Source organism: Colobus angolensis, unplaced genomic scaffold (genome assembly GCF_000951035.1).
Source record: "Colobus angolensis palliatus isolate OR3802 unplaced genomic scaffold, Cang.pa_1.0 Scaffold139, whole genome shotgun sequence".
Classification (NCBI taxonomy): Eukaryota; Metazoa; Chordata; class Mammalia; order Primates; family Cercopithecidae; genus Colobus; species Colobus angolensis.
This window is the reverse complement of record NW_012114477.1, coordinates 4,364,779-4,372,735: the sequence shown is the minus strand read 5'-3', so window position 1 is coordinate 4,372,735 and position 7,957 is coordinate 4,364,779. Positions and strand designations below refer to the sequence as shown.

Sequence of the window (7,957 nt, the reverse complement as noted above, 5' to 3'; positions counted from 1 at the left end):
GCAATAGAACAATCTTGGCTCACTGCAGCTTCCGCCTCCCAGGTTCAAGCAATTCTCCTGCCTCAGCCTCCCAAGTAGCTTGGATTACAGGTGCCCACTACCAAGCTCAGCTAATGTTTTGCATTTTTAGTAGAGACGGGGTTTCACTGTGTTGGCCAGGTTAGTCTCAAACTCCTGACATCAAGATCTGCCCACCTTGGCCTCCCAAAGTGGTGGAATTACAGGCGTGAGCCACCGCGCCCAGCCTGGAACCGACTCTTACATTTTTAGAATTTGTGTGAACTGGTTGACTAATCATTGGTAGCTTGAAACCAGCCACAGTGGGTGCATTTACAGCATAGAAATCAGCAAGTGCTATGAATTAAGGCTCTTTCCCCCCAACAGAACCAGTTTAGCCAAACATACTGGCTTCTTGGGGTTTGTCAAACTCCTAAAGTGGTATGCAAAGTTCTGTGCTCCTGTTCCCCTTCATTCCCTCTTTCCCTTCATTCATTCATTGATTGATTCATTCAGTTTGTCAGTGCTGCCATATGCCAGGCATTGTGTTAGGTGCCGAGGGTGAAGGAGATGAAAGAGGTTTGGCTTCTGCCCTGTGTAGCCAACAGTCTAGAAGGGGCAACTGTTAAGAATCCACATGCATCTAAGCTACTTCCTTGGAGAAAAGATTCTTGAGCTGAGATCTCAAGGAACAGTTAGGAATTGTGGGAGTAAAGAGGCCAAGGAAGGGCATCCCAGGCAACAAGAGCAGCATGTGCAAAGGCCCTGTGGTGTGTGTTGGGGGAGCCTGGTAGGTCTGAGAAACTCTACAAAGGTCACTGGCTGGAATGCAGAGATGTGGGAGCATAAGAATGCGAAGGTAGTGCTGGAGATGTCCACAGAGACTGGCCAGGCAGGTCCTTGCAGGCCAGGCCTGTGTGACATTTTCTGGAGAGAAGACCAGCACTTTCATTAAGTAGCCCCTGGAACCTCTTTCATCAGAAGGCCCCTGGAACCTCCCCCAACATTTTGGCCTTGCAGCTGGGCTTGGAGGTGGGATAGGAGTGGATGGAGATGGTTCAAAGGCCTGGCTTATTCTAAACTTCAGTGAGCTTAAGATACCACCCCCTTGCTCTGACCCCAGTACCAGGCCTTCAGTCAAAATTTGCTTCAGGAGGCAGTGAGCTCCCTGTCAAGAGAAGGAAGAAAGCAGAGGCTCAGTGCTAGAAGGGTGGGGTGGAAAGGGTGTCCTGCTTACGCCTGGGAAGTGGCAGTGGTTGGGAGGCTTCACCCTTCCTAGTAGTTTATGAATGCTCTCTCTCCCCTCGCTTCTCTCGTTTCTCTTCCTGTTCCCCCAGTTCACCCTCCCCTCACCTCTAGTCCTGCAGGTGGGTTGGCTACCAGTACCCTGGCTACCGCAGGCTGCAATAACCTGCTGGAGAAGGGAGACTACAAGGACAGCAGTGACTTTGGGGCATGTCACCCCCAGGTACAGTCCATGTGCCACATCCGCGATATGCAGTGGTACCAATGTTGGCGCCTTCCACTCCTCCAACTGGTGCCCTCCCCACCATGCCTCCTTCCCAGGACCCAGGCCTGCTGCCCAGGAACCCTCTACACCTCCCAGAGAGTAAGTAAAGTATGACTTACAACTTGTCTGCTGTGGGTCTTTGATCTCCCCTGGCAGCTGGGGTGTATGTGCGCACGCGCGCGTGTGTGTGTGATAGAAATAAGAATTGGCAAGTATCTGGGCTAGGAGTAGGGCAACAGAACCCTTAGGGAGTCTTACGGTTCTGCAGCTGCTTAGCTCTTAGCTGTGTGACCTTGGATACAGTGCCCAACCTTTCTGAGCCTTTGTTTCTTCACCTGACTTGCAATTTCGTTGCCTCTTGAGTGACTGGCTGGTCTCGGGATCCCTGAATATTTGTGATCTGCCTGCCTCAGCCTCCCAAAGTTCTGGGATTACAGGCATGAGCCACTGTGCCCGGCCAACTTTGAGGAAATTATTTCTAATCCCCAGTCACAAAGAAATTCTCTAATACATTTATTTCTCTAAACTTTTTAAACATTTGCTCTTTACATTTGCATTCTTAATCCTTCTGGAGCTGATTCTTGTATATGGTGTATGGTAGAGATTCAGTTTTGTTTTTTTTTTCTCTTTGGAAGTCCAGTGTCAATTCATGAAGGAGTCCATTTGCTGCACTGTGGCACAGTCACCTTGCTGTTCTATCCCCGTCCCCACAGGTGGGGTGATTTTATGGGCTGTCTTTTTTGTTCCTGTAGTCAGTATATCCCTGCACTCTTGCCACATTGTTAACGACTATTGCTTTGTAGTCAGTGTTGAGGTCCCTAAAACAGGGGCCCTCAAACCCTTGGGCCTCCCATGGCCTGAAATGGGGGTTGCACAACAGGAGGTGGGCATTACAGCCTGAGCTCCGCCTGCTGTCAGAGCAGCAGCGGCATTAGATTCTCATAGGAGTGCAAACCCTTTTGTGAACTGCACGTGCAAAGGATCTAGGTTGCATGCTCCAATGAGAATCTAATGACCCCTGCCCACAGCTCGTGAAAAAATGTCTTCCACAAAATCGATCCCTGGTGCCAAAACATTTGGGGACCACTGCCCTATAACATGATTCTTCAGGAATGTTTTAGATGTTCTTGCCCCTTTAGGACTCCATTTAGAAGCATCCCCTCACATTTGGAAGAATGGAAAACCTTGTTGAGTGAGCTAAAGTGGTTAAAATGATTATCATAAAGGTAGAAACCAGTAAGTGCTCCATATACACCGTGGAATACTATGCAGCCATAAAAAAGAATGAGTTCATGTCCTTTGCGGGAACATAGATGAAGCTGGAAACCGTCATTCTCAGCAAACTGACACAGGAACAAAACCAAACACCACATGTTCTCACTCATAAGTGGGAGTTGAAAAACGAGAACACATGGACACAGGGAGGGGAACATCACACACCCAGGCCTATCGGGTTGGGGGGCAAGGAGAGAGCATTAGGACAAATACCAAATGCATGCAGGGCTTAAAACCTAGACGATGGGTTGATGGGTGCAGCAAACCACCATGGTACATGTATACCTATGTAAGAAACCTGCACGTTCTGCACATGTATCCCAGAACTTAGAAAAAAACAAGTGCTCAATAAATTTCTGTCATCTATTTCTTCATTCATTCTTCAACCAGTACCTACTGAGTGCCTATTTGGATACTTGGTTTAGTACCTGGGTAATGAAATAATCTACAACAAACCCCCATGACACGAGTTTATAACAAATTTGCACATGTACCCCCGAACTTAAAAGTTAAAAAAACAGAATCCACACAAGTCTAAGCTACTTCCCTTGAGGAAAAGACTCCAGCTGAGATCTCAAGGAAGAGTAGAGGTTGCAGGGCTAAAGAGGCTAAAGAAGAGCGTCCCAGATGAGAGCGGCATGTGAAGGGCCTTGTGGTGGGAGGAGCCTGGTAGCTCTGAGAAACTCCACAAAGGCACAGTGGTGGCTGGAATGCTCAGAGATGGGGGAACACGTGGAAAACCTTGTTAAAGTGGTTAAAATGATTATCATAAAGGTGGAAACTAATAAATGCTAAGTAAATGTTACTCTCATCCATTTCTTCATTGATTCTTCACCCGATACTTAGTGCCTATTTCACTCCTGGAACTGGGCAGAGTAGGGATACAAAGTAATAGATTCTACCCCTAGAAGCTCTCACTTGCAGGGGTGGGGGTGGATTGTAATCGTTTTTGAGAGTAGAGCGATGGTGATTATTATGGATTGAATGAGAACCCCCCCCAAATTCATATGCTGAAATCCTAATCCTTAGTACCTTAGAGAATGTGACCTTATTTGTAAACTGGGTCATTGCAAGTGCAATTTTTTTGAAGTGCTATGGTCTCTGCTGTCCAGGCTGGAGTGTGGTGGTACAATCATAGCTCACTGCAGCCTCCAACTCGTGGGCTTTCAAGTGATCCTGTTGCCTCAGGCTCTGGAGAAGCCGAGACCGCAGACGTGTGTGACCACACCTTTCTAATATTTTATGTGGAGATTGAGGGGTGGGGGGCGGACTCACTGTGTTGCCCAGGCTGGTCTCCTGGTCTTAAGCCTCCCAAAGTGCTGTGACTGCAGGTGTGAGCTACCATGCCCGGCCAAATGTAATTAGTTATATTAAGAGTGGATCATACTGGAGTAGGGTGGGCCCCTAGTGGAATGTGACTGGTGTCTGTGAAAACGGGAAACTTGGAGACAGCCACACACACAGGGAGAATGTCATATGAAGATGATGCTGGGTTGATGTTTCTGCAAGGCAAGAAGTGCCGCAGATTGCCTGCCACCCACCAGAAGCTAGGGGAGAAACGAGTGTCACTTGCAGCCTCCAAAGGGACCCAACCCTGCCAATGCCTTAACCTTCGACTTCCAGCCTTCCTGGGGACTTCCTAGAGAGTATCCTGCCCGTTCCCTCTCTTCCTCCCCCACTTTCTCGCGTGAAGAGTGTTCTGTGTGTGTCCCTACTCACCTCCCCTGGGGGCCTACAGTTCCCTCCGGTCTCTGCAGGACCCGGCAGATCCTTTCTTGCAGTCCTCAAGGCTCCAATTCCTCCTGCAGCCACTAGGTGTCAGCAAAGCGTCATCTTCCGAGTTCCCGGCTGGGTGACCCGAGCTGCACAGGCTCTGATTGGAGGCCAGCGCCGTCAGTCACAGGCGGGCAGCCCAAGCTTGGCTGGGCCGCCGCACCTCCTCACTCTCAGTAGGGAAACTCAGGCTCAAGAGAGCCTGGAGCCTGAACAGTGTGGCCCCTGGGCCAGTGACAGTGCTGGGGCAGGCCTCCAGAGTCCCGTGTCTTTGCTTTCCAAAACTCGGGAGGGGGAGGAAAAAAAATCCAGCAACCGTTCTTTGCCTTATGAAGGTGATTCCAAGATTCCGAGGCCCTTTCTCGGAATCACCCATGATGTCACTGGAAGCCACGGAGCAAAACCCCAGTCCCGCCACTTGGGCATCTGATAGACCAACCGCTCTGTGTTTCAGTTTCCTTTAAAATAGGAGCAATAATGCCGCTCAGAGGATTGCAGTGAAGAGTCCAGAAGATGACGCTTATGAAGTTTAGAGCAGAGCCAGTCACACAGCAAGGTCCTGGGTAAAAGCACAGTGTGAGAAGTGGCTGTGGGGGGTGGGCAAGGAAGGCTCCCGGGAGGAGGAGTCTTGGGTTTTGTAGGAGGAATAGGAGTTTGCCAGATGGCCTGGATGGAAACACCTTCCATATGTTCATTTACCAGTTCACTCATTCATTCCTGTCACAAAATTACAACAAATTTAGTTTAAAGGCCTTAATTGACTTTTTTTTTTTTTTTTTGGAAGATGAAATCTTACTGTCGCACAGGCTGGAGTGCAGTGGCATGATCTCAGCTCACTGCAACCTCCACCACCCGGGTTCAAGCAATTCTCCTGTCTCAGCCTCTGGAGTAAGTGGGACTACAGGCACATGCCACCATGCCCGGCTATTTTTATTTTTGTGTTTTTAGTACAAAGAGGGTTTTTCCATATTGGTCAGGCTGGTCTTGAACCCCTGACTTCAGGTGATCCACCCGCCTTGGCCTCCCAAAGTGCTGGGATTACTGGCGTGAGCCACCGCACACAGCGTTTAATTGACTTCTATTTGCCATTCAAGAATTGAGCAACAACATCTCATTCTGTAAAATAGAGTATGTGTCCAGATGAGTTGAACAGAAGAGATTTACAGATAGCAACAGGCAGAAGGAAGAAGATACAGGGAACAAAAAAGCAGAATGGTCGTTTCAAAGTTACTTTCCCTGTAAAGGTTAAATCCTAGGGAACTTCGTTCTCCTGCCGGCTGAAACTGGAAGGCTGGGCAAACACCTTGGTTCGGGATTACTGGTGTGGCATGTCAGCACGAGTCATTCCGTTTTGGTTTGGTCAGTGGGGCCTAGGGCAGGAGCTCAGTCCAAACCAATGGCCTCCTATATACTTGAGCTCTCCCGTCTTCTTCTGCCGCCCTTGCTCTGCTTCCCTCCTCTTCACCCTTTTCCTGTTCTTCCTCCTGGTCCTCTGGTTTGTCCTGCTCTGCACCCCCACTTTTCTTCAACCTCCAGCTTCTCTCCTTCCTCTCCTCTCATGTCCCCAGATGCAGCCACTCAGCCAGGCCCCAACCTCACCCCCTAGCGTGATGGGGTGCAGGGACGGGCAGCTGGAGCAGGTGGGCTTATGAAGGTGGACAGACCACTGTCTCTAAGCAGCCTGCGGAGGGCCTGCCTGACCATTTGTAGGAGCCTTGGGTTTCAGGGGAACTAGTTCTTGGTGTTGGAGAGCTGGACTCAGCAGCCAGACTAGTCCCTGGGAAGTGGGCTGGAGCCTGGCAGAAATGGGGAGGAAGCCACAGGGTAGCCCTAAGAGGCAGTGGAAACAGCCCCAAGTCAGACAGTGGAGCCAGAGGCCCCTGAAGGCAGGCAGGGCTAGAGTCAAGTCCCAGATCTCCTACTCATTGACCCTGTGACGGCAGGCAAATGACCTTACCTCTCTGAGACTCTGTTTCCTCATCTAACCAAGGGCCATACAGGGGTTTTTATTGCATCGGTAATTCTCAGATACTTGGTCATGGATCTGACACAAAGTAGTTGCTCAATAAATGACAGCCTAGTTGCCTTTTCGCTCTTCATTCATTCATTGAATAGTGATTGGGGACTCTCTCCTGTGCTGCCCGCTGCTCCATGTACCAGAGACACAAAGCAAAGGAGCCTGCCTGTCGAGCCCGCCTGTCACTTGTTACCAGGAACTCCTGCTCCCTCCTAGGGCAGCCCCTGGTTAATGGAACTGAGAGAACGCAAGATGCTGAGCCGTGGGGTGTGCACGAGAACCAGGAAGGAGGCTTTATGAAAATCAGGGTCCAGGTGCAGCCCCAGGCCAGGTCAGCTCACGGGGCAGGCAGGTGAAACTGGAGGAAATTGGAGATACAGCGGGAGGGAGGGAGAAAAGGTAAAACCTCTCACCACCTCCTCAGTGCCTAAAAAGGTCTGAAGCTTGCTCAAAGCTAAGAATTTTAAATCCAAACTCAGACATCAGCCAATAGTAAATGTTTGCAAGGCTTGGAGAACAAAAACTCTAAAGCACTTCTGCAGTGATGTAAACTGGTGCCATCACTTTGCAAAAATTAGAATTTGACAGACTCTAGTAATGTTGAAGATGCGGAAATCTGGAGGCCCAGCTATTTTTCACTGGGTGTTTACTCTGGAAAATCTCTCCCACATCTGTACCAGGAGATAGGTTCAGGATGCTCAGAGCAGCATTGTCTGCACTGGCAAAAAACTGGAAATAACTTACACGTCCGTGAGAAGGAGAATGACTAAATAATCAGCATGCAATAATATTATCATGCAACAGACAAAAGGGATACACAAGACCTTATGTATTCAACATGGGCGTAACTCAGAAACATTGCCAGAGGTAAAAAACAAAAAACAGACAAGTTATAGAACAATATCTGATATTTATAAGAATGTTTTTAAAACACACATTATCTGTAGTGAGGGATCAGTTTTTGTATTTTACTATTTTTGATCCCTTATGGACTGAAAAGTTAGTAGAATATAATAAAAATGAATGACCAGAAATGCAAAATGAAAAATACAACAAACATTCCCAATTTAAAATTTTTATATTAACAATTAGACTGTCAAATTATTAAAAGTCGTCGTCTTTTTTTTTTAAGAGACGGGTTAGCGGGGAGGTCTCACTATGTTGCCCAGGCTGGTCTTGAACCCCTGGCCTCAAGAGGTCTTCCTGCCTCAGCCTCCCAAAGTGCTGGGATTACAGGGGTGAGTCCACCACGCTTAGCCAAAAGTTTCTAATCTTACTCAATTTCTGTGTTTCCGTGTTTATTTCATCGCAGATTGATAACAAACAATTACCACTGACCAGACTTTGAGTAGGTGCTGGCAAACTTTTTCTGTAAAGAACTAGGT

General features: G+C 48.4%; 1 pseudogene; it reads left to right on the top strand.

Moving 5' to 3' along the window:
* LOC105506648 overlaps nt 1-4,985 on the top strand; it is an 18,094-nt pseudogene extending 13,109 nt beyond the window's left edge.
* Nucleotides 4,986-7,957: the final 2,972 nt, after the last annotated feature.